Below are 19,773 nucleotides of genomic sequence, written 5' to 3'. Positions count from 1 at the left end.
ACAGCTTGTGACCTTCACCTTTAATTAAGGGAAGAGCCCCTCCTACGAAGCATCGCTACGTGGCCCAGTGCTTAGCGTTGCGCCCCGCTACTGATGCGTCCTCCCCGCTACCGCCCCAGAAAGGAAATGGAGCACTTTATTTTGCACTCCACTTCCTTTCGGGAGTGGTAACCCAAATTTTTTGCGAGAGGTGAGATTTCTGCACCTGGTGCAAAGTCTCGCGCCTTATGAGTATTATCACCCAGTCAATTTTTCCCCGCAAATCTGAGAGGCTATCTTTTACAGACTGCAAATCTCTAATGAGGAGCAAATAACTGGATGGAGAGGGAAATATCTTGGAGATTGGCGCAAAAATTCTATTAACTAGGTAATTGAGGGTCAGCTGGCAAGGTCTACAGTGCGAGAGTTCTTGATATTTGATTAATCAATTGTTGCTTGAAGGAAAAGTCTGATATTTTTCATTGCTACTTGCTCTAACAACAGGAAACATTACAGGAGTGAAAAAAGATCAGTGGAAGTTTTCTATGATTTCTATGTGTCAACTATATTAATTAGTGTTTTGTCACTGTGACAAAAATGATTGATATTGTTTGCCTATATTTAACTTGTTATTGGCTTCTTTACTTCTGTCATGTTGCATAGGAGTTTAAAAACAAAAATCAACTTGATACAATGGGATAGACTTTCCACTTCACATTGCCCATCTAAGGCCCATCCATCGCCCAAAATGGACCTCTATCGCCCATTTTGAGGAAAAAGTAGAAACTAGGCCAGAAATATCGCTGGAAAAATAGGTCCCCAAGTTTCGGCTCACTTTGCCGAACTGATCGCTGAGCTGATCGCCGAACTGGTCGGCGAGCTGATCGCCGAACTGATCGCCGAACTGGTCGCCGAACTGGTCGCCGAACTGATCGCCGAACTGATCGCCGAACTGATCGCCGAGCTGATCGCCGAACTGATCGCCGAACTGATCGCCGAACTGATCGGCGAGCTGATCGCCGAGCTGATCGCCGAACTGATCGCCGAACTGATCGCCGAACTGATCGCCGAACTGATCGCCGAACTGATCGCCGAACTGATCGCCGAGCTGATCGCCGAACTGGTCGCCGAACTGATCGCCGAGCTGATCGCCGAACTGATCGCCGAACTGATCGCCGAGCTGATCGCCGAACTGATCGCCGAACTGATCGCCGAACTGATCGCCGAACTGATCGCCGAGCTGATCGCCGAACTGGTCGCCGAACTGGTCGCCGAACTGATCGCCGAACTGATCGCCGAACTGATCGCCGAGCTGATCGCCGAACTGGTCGCCGAACTGGTCGCCGAACTGATCGCCGAACTGATCGCCGAACTGATCGCCGAACTGATCGCCGAGCTGATCGCCGAACTGGTCGCCGAGCTGATCGCCGAGCTGATTGCTGGCACAAGGCCTGGCTGATGGAAGGCCAAAAACATCGCTGAGAAATAGTTGCTTTTCCCGGGCCTTACAGAAGACAATGGGCACAATGGGTGCCATTGTGAAGATTGGAGGAAGTGGGGAGACAGCCCAAAAATCGTGCTTAGATGGTTGTGAGTGATTTATGGGTCCTGTGTATAGATAGATCTACTCAGATTTTTAATTATATTTAATTTTACTAATAGTCGCCTCGTGGATTAGGCATTTTTTAGTGAAAAGTTCATTTATACCTATTGAAAATAATTATTTATATTGAAAGGGGCCTAGTGTTAGACTGGGGCTTGTATGGAGAGAGTAGTTTAATTGATTCACATTCTTTACTGAAAAGTTCATTTATAGCAATTGAAAATAATTATTGATAGTCATAGGGCCTACGTTTTCTGCACCATTACTTATAACTGCTCACAAGCTGGTTTCTGAAAGGATCAATCGAAGAGGTGGCAGAGAAATGTGTAGACAGAGACAGAGGAGACAGAGGAGGTGAGCGTACAGCCAATGAAGGTACAAAGAAACGCAATCTTACCTCAACTTGTCTGAAAACGCGTGTCTAAGGAGGCTGCGCTTCCGGAAGGAGGTCATCGATGAGATTTGCCAGCTCATCAAGGGGAATCTTCAGCCTTCCAGCACTATTAGAACCGCACTGTCCATTGAGGTGAAGGTCATGGCAGTCCGAGCACCTACGCATTGGGATCTGTTCAGACTTCAGCTGGCGACATCTATCATATCTCTCAGCACGCCACACACTGCTGCATTCGGCAGGTGACTCGCTTGCCTATAAGCGACTTTATAAGCTTCCCTATGGCCAGGGAGGCACAGACCGGGGAAGGCTTTGGGTTTCTCGGAATAGCAGATTTCCTCAAGGTGCAGGGAGCAATAGACTGCATGCACATCGCCCTGAAAGACCCTTTAAAGAAGGCGGAAGTGTTTCATAAGAGAAAAGGATTCCACTCCCTAAATGTGCAGCTTGTTGTCGGCCACAAGCAAATAATCATGACAGTAAATCCTACATTTCCTGGCAGCTACTTTTCCTGGCAGCATCCATGATGCACACATCCTGCGTGAGAGTGCTATCCCTGACCTGTTTGTCAATTAGCCAGAAGGTCACGGTTGGATGCTGGGAGATAAGGGATATGGCCTTACCAGTTGGCTGATGACCCCTCTGCGTAATCCCGTCACTGAAGTGGAGAAACGTTACAATGAAAGCCACATAGCGACACGCAACATCGTCGAAAAGACAATTGGAGTCCTAGAGCAGCACTTCAGATGCCTGGACCATTCTGGTGGCAGCCTACAGTACCATCCTGACCAGGTCGCTGAGTTTATTGTGGTGTGTTGCATGCTGCATAACCTAGCTATAAGGAGAGGACAACTAATGCCAGACGGGGCAGCAGCTCCACCTCCAGAAGGAGGGGAGATGGAAGAGCCAGCCGGCGAGAATGAAGAGGAGGAAGAGGCGGAAGAGTAGGCTGGTGAGGACCTAGGGCAGGCCAATCAGCCTGGCGACCTGGCCATGGTCCCACCCCCAATGACCAGTACCCAGTGGCAGTTGCGCGGCTGCTAAGCTGTTGCATCAGTAGCTCATTTATAAATGCTTTTCATGAACTTACATTGTGGATAATCACAGTTACATTTACAGTTAAGGTTTTCCAAAAGTTGCATTTGCGTTGAGTTACGTTTTTGCCTTGCCTGCACAGGCCTGGCGTTTGCAGTAATGCTTAACTTAATTACATTTTTGTTATAATAATAGAATGTAAAACAAATGCAGAACAATTGTTAAATGTTATGCTTAACGTAACTACAAGAGAATGCACAACAATTGTTAAACTCAATAAAACATTTTATTTAACACAACAAATTTTTCTTTCAAAGCCTTCTCCACCCCCGCCCCCCTCCCCCCAAACAGCAGTGAACAATTGATCTTTAAAAAATGTAACACTGATAAAGAAAACAATTAGAAAACAACCCCCTCCCTACCTGCAGCCACGTTTCCCTCCAGGTCCTTTCCCACCACATGTTTTAATACATCCCGCCCGTTTTGGTCCCCGCAGACAGAGACAAGTCTGGCAGTGGGCAACGTCAAGACTTCCTGCCGTGGTGGTGGAGTGGGAGTGAAAGATGAAGCATGACAATGTTCGTCTTCCGAGTCAGGAGGAACTGTATCCTCCGTACTCGCTTGTGTGCTTGGGGATGCACTTCGACCCGACACGGGACCTTGGGGTGCAGTGCCGTGTCCAGCCAGCAACGCATGCCGAAGGGCATTGGTTGTGGTGGTCTGCTCTCTGATCCCCTCCAAGGCCTGTCGTTGCTAACTCAGTTTGCATGACAGACCAGTTGGAGAAGTTCGTGGAGAACTGGTGAAACCCCTGGATTAGCGACCTATCGCGACCATCTCCCTGCGCATGGAGATCAAGCACCCCATCTGCCGAGGTAGGCGACTGCTCACCTCACTGACCCGACCTCCGTGGGGTCGGCGTGTGCAGTATGTTGCGCATTGGTGTCGCCGGCTGCCCACCGCTTGGTCCCCGGTGCCTCATCGATCTCAATAGAGGTGACCGCAGGTTCACCAACCCCCACATCAACAGGCGTCTCGTGCAGGAGCTCCAGCTCCTCCTCATCCTCCTGCTGTTCCTCTTCATCCTCTCGGTGAGGAAATAGTTCCTCCAGCTTCTCAATTTCCTCAGGTTCCTCCTGCTCTACCGATGCAGATGTTGACGGTGCCGGTGCTAACTGCACCTGTACCAGTGTATCAGGTTTACCTAAAAAACAGAAATGATGACAGTTATTAGAACATAATGGTGTACATTACCAAGAAACATTACAAATCAATAGTTTTCACGACCCCAGAATGCTGTTACTGCTGCAATCCCTGCTTCATATGCCCTGCTTCTTATGCATGCGTGAAATGACATTACATTACATCATTAGTACATCATAAGCACATTACAAGTATATTGCATTTTGAATTATAATTACAGGACATTAGATCAGTTACATACTTAAGTTTTTAATACTGTTTTTAATATAGTTCAACAAATTACAATTTACTCACGAGATGCATGGCTGGGTTCGGCAAGACCACGGGTGGTAGCCGAACAGCTTTCACCGCCAACCAGCATAGCCGCACACTCAATTGTGGTTAACGGTTGGAGCTGAGCAATGCCACACCCCCGTCCACCGTTGCTCAGCATGCTTGATTGATATCTTCTTCTGCAAACGAGAAAAGAGCATGGCATAGCATGGCATAAGCTAATGAACTAGGTAGTATCTTGAGGTCACAACAGTTTAAAATGTTTCAAATGTAACATGCTGCTGATTTACATAACACACTTACGAATGACAAACTTAAATTCAATGAAGTAGATTCATTGTATTATTAAGAATTTGCATGCATGCATGCATCAGTAACATATTACATGTACAATTTGAAATAGAAAATGCAACTTACTGTTAACATGGTTTAACTAATACATTCAAGAATTAGATTCAATGCAGAGTTTCATTGCTCTAATAAAAATGTGTATGCATCAGCAAAATATAAAATATAATCAATAAAATATAAAATATAAAATGCAACTCACTGTTGCTGCAGCTACCAAGCATTCCAGCGTTTCCTGCACTGGTCTCCCCCCCCTCACCTCAAAGGATGCAGAATACACCACGGTTGCAATCTGCGCCCAGATTTAACGGTAGACACGGGGTGGCAGTTTGCCATGCGTACCCCGTGTCAATTCGGCCCACTTTGCCTGCACCTCATTGACCAGGGCCTCGTTTGCCTTGTCACTAAAGGGTTTGGCCCTTTTCCTCTCATTTTCAGTCTCAATACTCATTTTTAATTTGATTTAACTTTATGTTTTCACTAAGAATCACTCCAAATTATGTTTTCAATAAGAATCACTCCAAATTATGTCCACTCAAACCACTCAAACCTTCCAGCTTCTCTCCTCTCTCTCCCTCTCTCTCTAATCCCACCCTGTACCTTCTGAGCATGTGTGATGACCCCTGACCTCCCGAAACGCGATAAAACCAGTCAGCTGAAAAAAAAAACCTCACACATCGCACAAGGCACTTGCTAGGGAAGCTTTTTGACTTCCTCTTTCGGTGGGCGAACGCGACTTCGCCGAAAATGAGATTGCCATTCCACATCGCCGGCCTAAGACCGAGTGGAAAATCACAAAAATAAAATGCGCCTTGTACCAGTGATCAACAAGACTGAGACGTCCCACATCGCTGGAACAAGACCCATTTTTTGGGGCCTTGGCCACCTAGTGGAACGTCTAACCCAATGTTTCAACTTGCTCAGTTGGTTGCCAAGCAGTTTGTTTGAGGGCCGAGACAAGCCTATCAATTAAAGTACAAACATAGAAACATAGAAACATAGAAAATAGGTGCAGGAGTAGGCCATTCGGCCCTTCGAGCCTGCTCCGCCATTCAATGAGTTCATGGCGGAACATGCAACCTCAGTACCCCATTCCTGCTTTCTCGCCATACCCCTTGATCCCCCTAGTAGTAAGGACTATATCTAACTCCTTTTTGAATATATTTAGTGAAGTGGCCTCAACAACTTTCTGTGGTAGAGAATTCCACAGGTTCACCACTCTCTGGGTGAAGAAGTTTCTCCTTATCTCAGTCCTAAATGGCTTACCCCTTATCCTTAGACTGTGACCCCTGGTTCTGGACTTCCCCAACATTGGGAACATTCTTCCTGCATCTAACCTGTCTAAACCTGTCAGAATTTTAAATGTTTCTATGAGATCTCCTCTCATTCTTCTGAACTCCAGTGAATACAAGCCCAGTTGATCCAGTCTTTCTTGATATGTCAGTCCCGCCATCCCGGGAATCAGTCTGATGAACCTACGCTGCACTCCCTCAACACATGTTGTGTGGTTGTGTCCAATATACATCTAATTGGCAGCTTTTTGAATTGAACAGACAGCTAATCAAACTTCACTTGGCTATAATTATTGTTTCATCAGCCTCTTTCTCTTCAAATTGATGGGTGTGATTTTAATAGAACCCAAACTGTAGGAAGCCGATAGGATCAGAACATCAGCCTGTTTTACACACTCACTGATTTTACTCGAACGCGGTGCAAAATGGGAAGCCAATTGTATTGTCAGTTTTTCATCGGAAAAAGATTGTTTGACTGGAATCCCTGAAAAAATAACGGTAAGTCAGGCAACTTTCGTAGTTGGTCAGGGAAAAAAAGAAAAAAAACACAACTATGTAAAAAATGAATTTGTAGTCAAAGTTTTTAGCATGACAGCATTTATGAATACTCCTCTGTAATTATCGCAATCGGACTTGTCACCTTTCTTGAAGATGGTCATGATTACAGCATCTCTGAGATCCCCTCCTTCCAGATGAGAGAAATGAGTTCATGTATTCGCGCCAATAGTGATTCTTCGCCATGTTTTAGTGCACGGCGGGGATTCTATCTGCTTCTGGGGCCATGTTGTTTGTCAGTTGTCTGATTGCCTTTTCTACCTCATGCAGGGCTGGGGTTGTGCTTAGATGGTGGCGGGTAGCATGCGGCGGGATGGAGTTGAACACACTCACGTCAAAGACAGAGTCTCGGTTAAGGAGATCTTCGAAGTGCCCCTTCCAGGGAAAGTCATCGCAAGAATCCTCCTCAATTGCCTTCTCCCGATGGCTGAAGACCTCCTCCCAGAGTCACAATGCGGATTCTGCCCACTAAGGGGCACAATGGACATGATCTTCACCACACGGCAAATCCAAGAGAAATGCAGTGAACAGGACCAACCCCTGTATCTAGCCGTCTTTGACCTCACAGAGGCCTTCAACATTGTTAACCGTGAGGGAATATGGAGCGTCCTCCTCAAATTCGGCTGCCCTCAAAAGTTTTCATGTCCTTCGCCTGCTTCACGATGACATGCAAGCTGTGATGCTGACCAACGGATCTACCATAGACCTAATTAATGCTCGGACCGGGGTCAAGCAAGGCTGTGTCATCGCACCACCGCTCTTCTCGATCTTCCTTGCTGCAATGCTCCACCTCACCCCCAGTAAGCTCCCTGATGGAGCGGAGCTTATCTACTGAAAAAACGGGAAACTGTTCAACCTCCGCTACCTCCAGGCCAGATCCAAGGTCGTCCCAACCTCTGTCATTGAATTACAGTAGGCAGATGACGCTTGCACCTGCGCACACTCAGAGGCCGAACTCCAAGCCATTGTCAACACCTTCACCAAAGCAAACGCGAGCATGGGCCTTAAAGTCACCATCCATAAGACAAAGATCCTCTACCAGCCTGTTCCCATCACACAGCACTGCCCCCCAATTATCCACGACGAGGCCTTGGACAATGTGGACTATTTCCCATGCCTCAGGAGCCTACTGTCAACAAGGGCAGACATCAATAATGAAGTCCAACACTGCCTTCAGTGTGCCAGTGTAGCCTTCGGTTGCCTGAGGAAGAGAGTGTTTGAAGAGCAGGATCTCAAACCCGGCACCAAGCTCATGGTCTACAGAACAATAGTGATACACACACTCCTGTATGGCTCAGAGACATGGACTATGTACAGCAGGCACCTCAAAGCACTGGAGAAGCACCACCAATGCTGCATCCACAAGATCCTGAAAATCCATAGGCAGGATAGGCGCACCAACGTCAGTGTCCTTGCTCAGACCAATATCCCCAGTATCAAGGCATTGACCATGCTCGATCAGCTCCGTTGGACGGGCCATATCATCCACATGCCTGACATGAGACTCCCAAAATAAGCACTCTACTCAGAGCTTCGACACGACAAGCAATCCCCAGGTGGGCGGAGGAAACGCTTCAAGGACACCCTCAAAGCCTCCTTCAAAAAGTGCAACATCCCCACCGACAACTGGGAATCCCTGGCCAAAGACCGCTCAAAGTGGAGGAAAAGCATCCAGGAAGGCGCCGAACACCTCGAGACTCTTCACCGGAAGCAAACTGAAGCCAAGCGTAAACAGCGGAAGGAACGCACAGCAACCCAGGCATCTCAACTATCCGTTCCTCCAACCACTGTCTGCTCCACCTGTGACAGAGACTGTAGGTCCCACACTGTACTCATCAGTCAGTTAAGAACTCATTTTTAGTGTGGAAGCAAGTCATCCTCGACTCCGAGGTATTGCCAAAGAAGGAGAAGAGAATTTATAAATATTATTATACGAGGAGCTGCAATAATGTAAAAACGACTCTTAATATATGTTATACTCTGTTATTTGCTTGTTCTATTTGTTTTTGACCAATGTTATTGTCAGTTAAAGTCTAAAACAAGATATGCGATAATGTCACTCTTGTTTTGAAAGACAAGTGCGCTGCTATGGAGGCATGGGATAGAAACAGTGGGCAAATAAATCTGAAAAGGAATTCTCTCTTCCATATCTCAGATGGGCAGCCTTACTATTAACTAGATATCAGGGCCTGTGGAAACAAACTCAAATGTAGGAAATGAGGACTCACTTTCCAAGAGAATTCATGGGGGACAGGAAGCCAAATATATCTAAAAGCTAAATTTCCCTGTGATTGGTGCTGTTGGAATGCTTATTCCCCAAGTGGAAGTAGGGGCAGAGATCTGTAAAACCGCATTTTCCACCTCTGGATTTCCCAGAGTTCCCCCCACAATAGACACAGGACAGAGCTGAATCAGTCACATAAGGCGGGAGGGGGTATTCCTAGCTCTCCCAATTACACTCCTGTCCCTTTGCTAGCCAGGCACTCATTTCGAGGGGGAGCAGAAAAAGCAAGCCATGGCCTTGTGTGCAGACAATCTCCCATCTGTGAGTCAGAGAGGGGCAGGTAATGCCCTGCAGGTAAGTCTCTGTACACGAAGGTCAGGCCAAGGATTGACTGGCAGCATTCTGACTGCTGTATTTTGGATCGCCGCCCAAATTCCCTTTCTGGCTCCCATGTTAGCTGACATTGTTAATGGTTCTCTCTTCTCAGGTACTGTCCCTCTCTTCCTCAAAGCTGCCATCATCATCCCCTCTCCTCAAAAAAAACAACCTTCGACCCCTCCGTCCTTGCAAACTATCACCCCATTTCCAGCCTCCCTTTCCTCTCCAAAGTCCTTAAACTTATTGCTGCCTCCCAAATCTGTGCCCATCTTTCCCGCAATTCCATGTTTGAATCTCTCCAATCCGGTTTCCACACCTGCCACAGTACTGAAACGGTTCTCATCAAAGTCACAAATTACATCCTTTGTGACTGTGACATAGGCAACCTATCCCTCCTCGTCCTTCTTGACATGTCTGCAGCCTTTGACACGGTTGACCACTCTATCCTTCTCCAAAGCCTCTCCACCGTTGGGTGGGACTGCACTCCATTCTTAACTATCTAATCGTAGCCAGAGAATCCCCTGCAACAGCTTCTCTTCCTGCCCCCACATCATTACCTCTGGTGTCTCCCAAGGATCTATCCTTAACCCCTCCTATTTCTCAACTTCATGTTGATCCTTGGTGACATCATCCGAAAACACAACATCAGTTTCCACATGTACGCTGATGACACCCAGCTCTACCTCAGTACCACTTCTCTCGACCCGTCCACAGTCTCTAAGTTGTCAGACTGCTTGTACAACATCCAGTTCCGGATGAGCAGAAATTTTCTCCAATTGAATATTGGGAAGACCAAAGCCATTGTTTTCGGTCCCCGCCACAAACTGCGCTCCCTAACCATTACCTCCATCCCTCTCCCCAACTTCTGTCTCAGGCTGAACCAGACCTTGTTGTCATATTTGACCCTGAAATGAGCTTCTGACCACATATACACAGCATATTTCCACCTCCATAACGTCACCCGTATCCGCCCTTGTCTCAACTCATCTGCTGCTGAAGCCCTCATCCATGTCTTTGTTACCTCTGGACTTGACTATTCTAATGCATTCCTGGTTAGCCTCCCACATACTACCCTACGTAAACTAGAGGTGATCCAAAACTCAGCTGCCCCTGTCCTAACTCGCACCAAGTCCCATTCATCCATTACCACTGTGCTTGCCGACCTAGATTGGCTCCGGGTTAAGCAACGCCTCGATTTCAAAATTCTCACCCTTGTTTTCAAATCCCTCCATAGCCTCACCCCTCCTATCTCTGTTATCTCCTCCAGCCATACAACCCTGAGATGTCTATGCTCCTCTAATTCTGTCGACTTGTGCACCCCTGATTATAATCGCTCAACCATCGGTGGCCATGCCTTCTGTTGCCTAGGCCCTAAGCTGTGGAATTCCCGACCGAAACCTCTCTGCCCTGTACCTCTCGTTCAAGACGATCCTTAAAACCTACCTTTTTAACAAAGCTTTTGGTCACCTGCCCTAATTTCTTCTTACGCGGTTCGGGGTAAATTTTTTTATCTCATAATACTCCTGTGAAGCGCCTTGGGACCTTTCACTATGTTAAAGGCACTATATAAATACAAGTTGTTGTTGTTGTTGTTGTTTACACGAAGGTCAAACTAGGGATTGGCTGACGGCATTCTGATAGACGTTTTTGGATAGCAGCCAGAAGGTATGAAGACTGCTGTAGTACACTCCCTTCCCACGTTTAAACGCCAAGTGGCAGGCCTGCCTCAGATAGGTGTCTGGGCACTTTAAATGACCTAAACTTGCAAATGCAGGCAAATTTGGGCCATCACAGGTGGAATCCATTGCAGAGTGGTTGCCTGGTAGTCAGGCAGAGGATGCACAGGAGAAGCAAGCTCTGAGTAAGAGGGTGAAAGATCCCAGTAACATAGCAGTCAGCAAAACGTTGGATTCACAGAAAATCCTCAACCTTTCACTTGTTACTGTGGCTTATCTATTTGGAACTGATTTATAAACCTTTTTGTAAAACATTTCTTTCACTCCAACCAATGTCACAATTGCTGGGGAAGCATTGTACAAGTGAGTGGTCAGGAAACTATTCCGGTACTTGCAGGGGGATTTCAACCACTCAGCCTGACATTGGCCATAGAAACATAGAACATAGAAAATAGGTGCAGGAGTAGGCCATTCGGCCCTTCGAGCCTGCACCACCATTCAATAAGATCACGGCTGATCATTCATCTCAGTACCCCTTTCCTGCTTTCTCTCCATAGCCCTTGATACATTTAGCCAAGGGTCATATCTAACTCCCTCTTGAATATATCCAATGAACTGGCATCAACAACTCTCTGCGGTAGGGAATTCCACAGGTTAATAACCCTCTGAGTGAAGAAATTTCTCCTCATCTCAGTCCTAAATGGCTTACCCCTTATCCTTAGACTATGTCCCCTGGTTCTGGACTTCCCCAACATCGGAAACATTCTTCCTGCATCTAACCTGTCCAGTCCCGTCAGAATTTTAGATGTTTCGATGAGATCCCCTCTCATCTTTCTAAACTCCAGTGAATGCAGGCCCAGTTGATCCAATCTCTCCTCATATGTCAGTCCTGCCATCCCAGGAATCAGTCTGATGAACCTTTGCTGCACTCCCTCAATAGCAAGAACGTCCTTCCTCAGATTAGGAGACCAAAACTGAACACAATATTTCAGGTGAGGCCTCACCAAGGCCTTGTACAACTGCAGTAAGATCTCTCTGCTCCTATACTCAAATCCCCTAGCTATGAAAGCCAACATCCCATTTGCCTTCTTCACCACCTGCTGTACCTGTATGCCAACTTTCAATGACTGATGTACCATGACACCCAAGTCTCGTTTCACCTCCCCTTTTCCTATTCTGCCGCCATTCAGATTCGATTCTGCCTTTCTGTTTCTGCCATCAAAGTGGATAACCTCACATTTATCCACATTATACATGCAGTTGCCCACTCACCTAACCTGTCAAAGTCACCCTGCAGCCTCTTATCGTTCTCCTCACAGCTCACATCGCCACCCAGCTTAGTGTCATCTGCAAACTTGGAAATTTTACACTCAATTCCTTCATCTAAATCATTGATGTATATTGTAAATAGCTGGGGTCCCAGCACCGAGCCCTGCGGTATCCCACTAGTCACTGCCTGCCATTCTGAAAAGGACACGTTTATCCTGACTCTCTGCTTCCTGTCTGCTAACCAGTTCTCTATCCACGTCAGTACATTACCCCCATTACCATGTTCTTTAATTTGCACACCAATATCTTGTGTGGGACCTTGTCAAAAGCCTTTTGGTGGCCATGTTTGTTGATCACCTTTGCCTCAGAAGTCAGTGCTACTTCATTAGTAAGAATATAAGAGCATTAGAATTAAGAGCAGGAGTAGGCTATACGGCCACTCGAGACTGTTCCACCATTCAATAACATCATGACAGAACTTCAACCTTAACTCCACTTTCCCACATGCTCTCTGTTATGTATGTAAACTTGTATTTACTCTCTACAGCCATCAGAGGGCTCATCCCCTCAAGTCCCAAGGAATCCCATAATCCATTGGGAGCACAGGTATTTAAGGAGGCCTCACAGGTGTGAGAGGCACTCTGGAGACCTGCAATAAAAGACTAAGGTCACACTTTACTTTGAGCTCACAGTGTTCAGTCTGTCTCTTTCACCATACATAACAACTGGCGACAAGATACAGATAGCGAACCCAAAGATGCAGAGAACAGTGGGCATCCTGGAGAAATTCTCGGAGGGAGATGATTGGGAAACTTTTGTGGAGCGAGTCGAGCAATACTTCGTGGCCAATGAGCTAGATGAGGAAGGGAATGCTGCCAAATGAAGGGCGATCCTCCTCATCATCTGTGGGGCATCAACATATGGCCTCATGAAGAATCTGCTCACTTCAGTGAAACCCATGGAGAAATCGGACGATGATTTGTGCACACTGGTCCGAGAGCATTTGAACCCAAAGGAAAGCGCTCTGATGGCGAGGTACCGGTTCTACACCTACAAAAGGTCTGAAGGCCAGGAAATGTCGAGTTATGTCGTTGAGCTAAGACGCCTTGCAGGGCATTGCAAATTTGAAGGACATTTGGAGCACGTACTTGCCTTTTGGCCATGAAACCATACTTCCCAAACTTTTGACTGTAAAGACCACAAACTTGAGTAAGGCCATAGCGATAGCCCAGGCGTTCATTGCCACCAGTGACAATATGAAGGAAATCTCTCAGCACACAAGTGCTGCTACAGGTACTGTGAACAAAGTGATGTTTTTGAATCGCAATGTACAGGGCAGGTCACACATGCCTGCAGCTGCACATCCACTGATGTCTCAGAGTCTACTATCAAGGGTGATGAATGCAAGGCCATTAACACCTTGATGGCACTGCAGGGGTGATCATCATTTCCATTCATGCCAATTCAAAGAGTATGTCTGCAAGGGCTGTGGAACAATGGGACACCTCCAATGAGTGTGCAGGCAAGCTGCTAATCCTGTTAAACCTGCAAACCACCATGTTGCAGAGGAGGACAAATCCACTGAGGATCACGATGAACCAGAGCCTCAGACCGAGGAGGCAGAGGCACATGGGGTGCACACATTCACCACGAATTGTCCCCCGATAATGCTGAATGTTGAAATAAATGGACTCCCGGTGTCAAATGGAACTGGACACGGGCACGAGCCAATCCATCATGGGCAAAAAGACTTTCGAAAACCTGTGGTGCAACAAGGCCTCAAGGCCAGTCTTAACTCCGATTGGTACGAAACTAAGAACTTATACGAAAGAACTGATTCCATAATTGGCAGTGCTATCATAAAGGTCTCTTACGATGGAGTGGTGCACAAGCTACCACTCTGGTTGGTACCGGGCGATGGTCCCACGCTGCTCGGCAGGAGCTGGCTGGGAGACATGCGCTGGAACAGGGACGATATCCGAGTGCTATCACCCGCTGACGACAATTCGTGTGCCCAGGTCTTAGCCAGTTTCCCTTCGCTGTTCGAGCCGGGCATTTGGAAATTCCAAGGAGCAAAAGTCCGGGGGCACGACTGATCCATCATAAGGCGAGAGCAGTACCGTACATGATGAGAGAAAGGGTAGAGATTGACCTGGATCGGCTGCAATGAGAGGGCAGCATTTCACCGATCGAGTTCAACGAGTGGGCCAGCCCGGTCATTCCTGTCCTCAAGGGAGACGGCACCGTCAGAATCTGTGGCGATTACAAAGTAACTATCAATCGTTTTTTCCTGCAGGACCAAAACCCACTACCAAAGACCGACAACCTCTTTGCAACGCTGGTGGGAGGAAAGACGTTCACGAAGCTGGATCTGACTTTAGCCTACATGACGCAGGAACTGGAGGAATCGTCGAAGACCCTCACCTGCATCAACACGCACAAATGTTTTTGTTTATAGCAGATGCCCGTTTGGAATTCGATCAGAGGCGGCGATATTCCAGAGAAACATGGAAAGCTTACTGATGTCAGTCCCACACACCGTGGTCTTCCAGGACGACATCTTGGTCACAGGTCGGAACACAGCCGAGCATCTGCAGAACCTGGAGGAGGTTCTTAGTCGACTCAACTGCGTGGGGCTCAGGTTAAAATGCTCGAAGTGCGTTTTCCTGGCACCTGAAGTGGAATACTTGGGAAGGAGGATTGCGGTGAACGGCATCAGGCCCACCAACGCGAAGACAGAGGCAATCGAGAATGCACCGAGGCCACAGAACATGACAGACCTGCGGTTGTTTCTGGGACTCCTGAACTACTTTGATAACTTCTTGCTGGCTCTCAGCACCCTGTTAGAACCACTGCATGTCTTACTATGAAAAGGGGATAAATGGGTTTGAGGCAAACGCCAAGAAAATGCCTTTGTAAAAGCGAGAAAAATTTTTCGCTCAAACAAATTGCTTGTGTTGTATGATCCATGTATTTTTGGTACTAGCAAGTGATGTGTCGTCATATGGCGTTGGGTGTGTATTGCAACAAGCTAATGATTTCGGGAAACTGCAACCAGTTGCTTATGCATCCAAGAGTTTGTCTAAGGCTGAGAGAGCCTACAGCATGATTGAGAAAGAAGCATTAGCATGTGTCTATGGGGTAAACAAAATGCATCAATACCTGTTCGAGCTAAAATTCGAATTAGAAGCTGACCAGAAGAAACTCATATCCCTGTTTTCCGAGAATAAACGGATAAATACCAACACCTCAGCCACATCCAGAGGTGGGTGCTCACGTTGTCTGCATAAAACTACGCCATCCGCCACAGGCCAGACACAGAAAACTGCCGCGATGCTCTCAGTAGACTGCCATTGCCCACCTTGGGGGTGCAAATGGCACAGCCTGCAGATTTAGCCATGGTTATGGAAGCATTTGAGAGTGAGCAATCATCTGTCACTGCCCGGCAGATCAAAACCTGGATAAGCCAGGACCCCTTATTATCCCTAGTCAAAAGCTGTGTGCTTCACGGGAGCTGGTCCAGTGTCCCAGTGGAAATGCAGGAAGAGATAAAGCCATTCCAGCAGCGTAAAGATGAAATGTCCATACAGGCAGACTGTCTTTTGTGGGGTAATCGTGTAGTGGTTCCCAAGAAGGGCAGAGATGCCTTCATCAATGACCTCCACAGTACCCACCCAGGCATCGTAATGATGAAAGCGATAGCCAGATCCCATGTGTGTTGGCCCGGTGTCGATGCGGACTTAGAGTCCTACATTCACAGATGTAATACATGCTCGCAATTAAGCAACGTACCCACTGAGGCGCCGCTAAGTTTATGGTCTTGGCCCTCCAAACCGTGCTCTAGGGTACATGTCGACTATGCAGACCTGTTCTTGGGTTAAATGTTCCTTGTGCTTGTAGATGCGTACTCCAAGTGGATTGAATGTGAGATAATGTTGGCTAGCATGTCCGCTGCCACTACTGAAAGCCTGCGGGTTCACGTTTGTCACCCATGGTCAACCCGATGTCCTGGTAAGCGACAACAGGCTATGTTTTACCAGTGTTGAGTTCAAAGAATTCATGACCCGAAACGGGATCAAACAGCTAATGTAACGCCCCTGTTTAAAAAAGGGGGCAGACAAAAGGCAGGTAACTATAGGCCGGTTAGTTTAACATCTGTAGTGGGGAAAATGCTTGAAGCTATCATTAAGGAAGAAATAGCGGGACATCTAGATAGGAATAGTGCAATCAAGCAGACGCAACATGGATTCATGAAGGGGAAATCATGTTTAACTAATTTACTGGAATTCATTGAGGATATAACGAGCATGGTGGATAGAGGTGTACCGGTGGATGTGGTGTATTTAGATTTCCAAAAGGCATTCGATAAAGTTACGGCAGAAGATAAAGTTACGCAGAGTCAGAGGAAATGTATTAGCATGGATCGAGAATTGGCTGGCTAACAGAAAGCAGAGAGTCTGGATAAATGGGTCCTATTCGGGTTGGAAATCGGTGGTTAATGGTGTGCCACAGGGGTCGGTGCTGGGACCACAACTGTTTACAATATACATAGGTGACCTGGAAGAGGGAACAGAGTGTAGTGTAACAAAATTTGCAGATGACACAAAGATTAGTGGGAAAGTGGGTTGTGTAGAGGACACAGAGAGGCTGCAAAGAGATTTAGATAGGTTAAGCGAATGGGCTAAGGTTTGGCAGATACAATGTCGGAAAATGTGAGGTCATCTACCTTGGAAAAAAAAACAGTAAAAGGGAATATTATTTGAATGGGGAGAAATTACAACATGCTGCGGTGCAGAGGGCCCTGGGGTTCCTTGTGCATGAAACTCTTTTGAGTTCCTTGTGCATGAATCCCAAAAAGTTAGTTTGCAGGTGCAGCAGGTAATCAGGAAGGCAAATGGAATATTGGCCTTTATTGCAAGAGGGATGGAGTACAAAAGCAGGGAGATCCTACTGCAACTGTACAGGGTATTGGTGAGGCCGCACCTGGAGTACTGCGTGCAGTTTTGGTCACCTTACTTAAGGAAGGATATACTAGCTTTAGAGGGGGTACAGAGACGATTCACTAGGCTGATTCCAGAGATGAGGCGGTTACCTTATGATGATAGATTGAGTAGACTGGGTCTTTACTTGTTGAGTTCAGAAGGATGAGGGGTGATCTTATAGAAACATTTAAAATAATGAAAGGGATAGACAAGATAGAGGCAGAGAGGTTGTTTCCACTGGTCGGGGAGACTAGAACTAGGGGGCACAGCCTCAAAATATGGGGGAGCCAATTTAAAACCGATTAGAGAAGGAATTTCTTCTCCCAGAGGGTTTTGAATCTGTGGAATTCTCTGCCCAAGGAAGCAGTTGAGGCTAGCTCATTGAATGTATTCAAGTCACAGATAGATAGATTTTTAACCAATAAGGGAATTAAGGATTATGGGGAGCGGGCGGGTAAGTGGAGCTAAGTCCACGGCCAGATCAGCCATGATCTTTTTGAATGGCGGAGCAGGCTCGAGGGGCTAGATGGCCTACTCCTGTTCCTAATTCTTATGTTCTTATGTTCTTATGTCATATCTGCCCCGTTTGAAGAAGTGTCCAATTGTCAGGGAGAGAGAGCAGTGCAAACCATCGAGCAAGGCCTGAAGAGGGTAACTGAAGGCTCACTGCAGACTCGCTTATCCCGAGTCCTGCTTAGCTACCGCACGAGACCCCAATCACTCACTGGGATCCCACCTGCTGAACTGCTCATGAAAAGAGCACTTAAGACAAGGCCCTCGTTAGTTCACGCTGATCTACATGAACAGGTAGAGAGCAGGCAGCTTCAACAAAGTACATACCATGATGGTGCAAATGTGTCACACGAGATTTGAAATCAATTATCCTGTATTTTTATTGAATTATGGGCAAGGTCCCAAGTGGCTTCCCGGCACTGTCATGGCCAAAGAGGGGAGCAAGATGTTTCTTAAAATTTCAAATGGACTCATTCACCGGAAACACTTGGACCAAATCAAACTCAGATTCACGGACTATCCTGAGCAATCCACCTTGCATCCTACCTTTTTTGATTGCCCAAAATACAGACCAGTGGCACCCGGCACCATGGTTGACCACGAAGCAGAACCCATCATCCACAGCAGCCCAGCAGAACCCAACACCCCAGGCAGTTCAGCAAGGCCAGCTGCACAGCAGCCTAGCGAGGGCCCAACAAATGATTCAACAATACCAGCTTTCACACCGAGGCGATCAACTAGGGCAAGAAGGGCCCCAGATCAACTCACATTGTAAATAGTTACACTTTTGACTTTGTGGGGGGCGTCGGGGGAGAGTGTTGTTATATATGTAAACTTATATTTACTCTGCACAGCCATCAGAGGGCTCATCCCCTGGAGTCTCAAGGGGTCCCTTAATCCCTTGGTAGCACAGGTATTTAAGGAGGCCTCACAGGTTGGAGATGCACTTTGGAGACCTGCAATAAAAGACTAAGGTCACACTTTACTTTGAGTGTTCAGTCTGACTCTTTCTCCACACATGACACTCTCCATATCCCTTGATTCCCCTAGAGTGCAAACCTATCTATCTCGACCTCGAATATACTCAAAGGTTCAGCATCCACAGCCCTTTCGGGTAGAGAATTCGGACAAAATCCACAACCATGTGAGTGAAGAAATTCCTTCTCATCTTATTCTCAAATGGCCCACCCTTATCCTGAGACTATGGGCCCTAGTTCTAGACTCTCCAGCCAAGGGGAAACAACTGTTCAGCATCTACGCTCTCAATGTGTTTGCTTTGAGAAGTAGAGCTAGAAACCTTAAATGTTGGTACTTGTCAACAGCTCCAATTTTAACTGTGGGGGATGCGAGGGGGAGGGGGAAGCAGCAATGGTGTGCGCGAGTCCCGAAGCAAGTAGCACACCCGGAAACAACAGAGACCTCGAGACCCGGCTGATTTTAACAGTCAGTCCTCATTTCCATCAATTTTGTCGGACTCCCGCCCGAACAAGGCCAGACCCTCTTCCTGGGTATTGGGCAGGTGTGGGAATTTGGGCAGCAGGAGGCCGCTGCCAAGGACTAGCGGGATGGTCCCCCCGCGGGCATGTAAATGGCACGATGGGGGTGGGGGTGGGGCGGAGTTGATAGGTGGGGGGTAGCAAGGGAGGGCCAATGTTCCCTTGAGTGGCCCAGAGAAGCAGTACTGCTCCTCCTGCCTTACAAGGAAACCATTTTTTTTTTAATAAACCTACCTGGCTTGGCATCTTCTGGCCCACCATCCAGCTCATGGCAGGTTTGGCCTGATGGGGAAAGCCGTCACTGCTCCCCAGCTCAGGTCTCGGCCTAAAATTGTAGTCGAGTCCTGATGATGTCATCGGGACCTGATCTGCATATTTAAAGCAGGTCCTGCTCGCCTGCTCAAAAGAGCAGGTTAGTATCGGCACCCGACAGGAAGGCAGTGAGATCACAGGGGGCCAAGTCACTGCCCTTATTTTAGCTGCCCTCATTCACCAGGGCCACTATCTCTAACTTCTATAGCACTGTTGTTTCTCCACTACATTGTTGCTGCTATAT

The sequence above is a fragment of the Pristiophorus japonicus genome, chromosome 1 (assembly GCF_044704955.1).
Source record: "Pristiophorus japonicus isolate sPriJap1 chromosome 1, sPriJap1.hap1, whole genome shotgun sequence".
In the NCBI taxonomy this organism is placed as follows: domain Eukaryota; kingdom Metazoa; phylum Chordata; class Chondrichthyes; family Pristiophoridae; genus Pristiophorus; species Pristiophorus japonicus.
Note: the sequence above shows the minus strand (reverse complement) of the source record.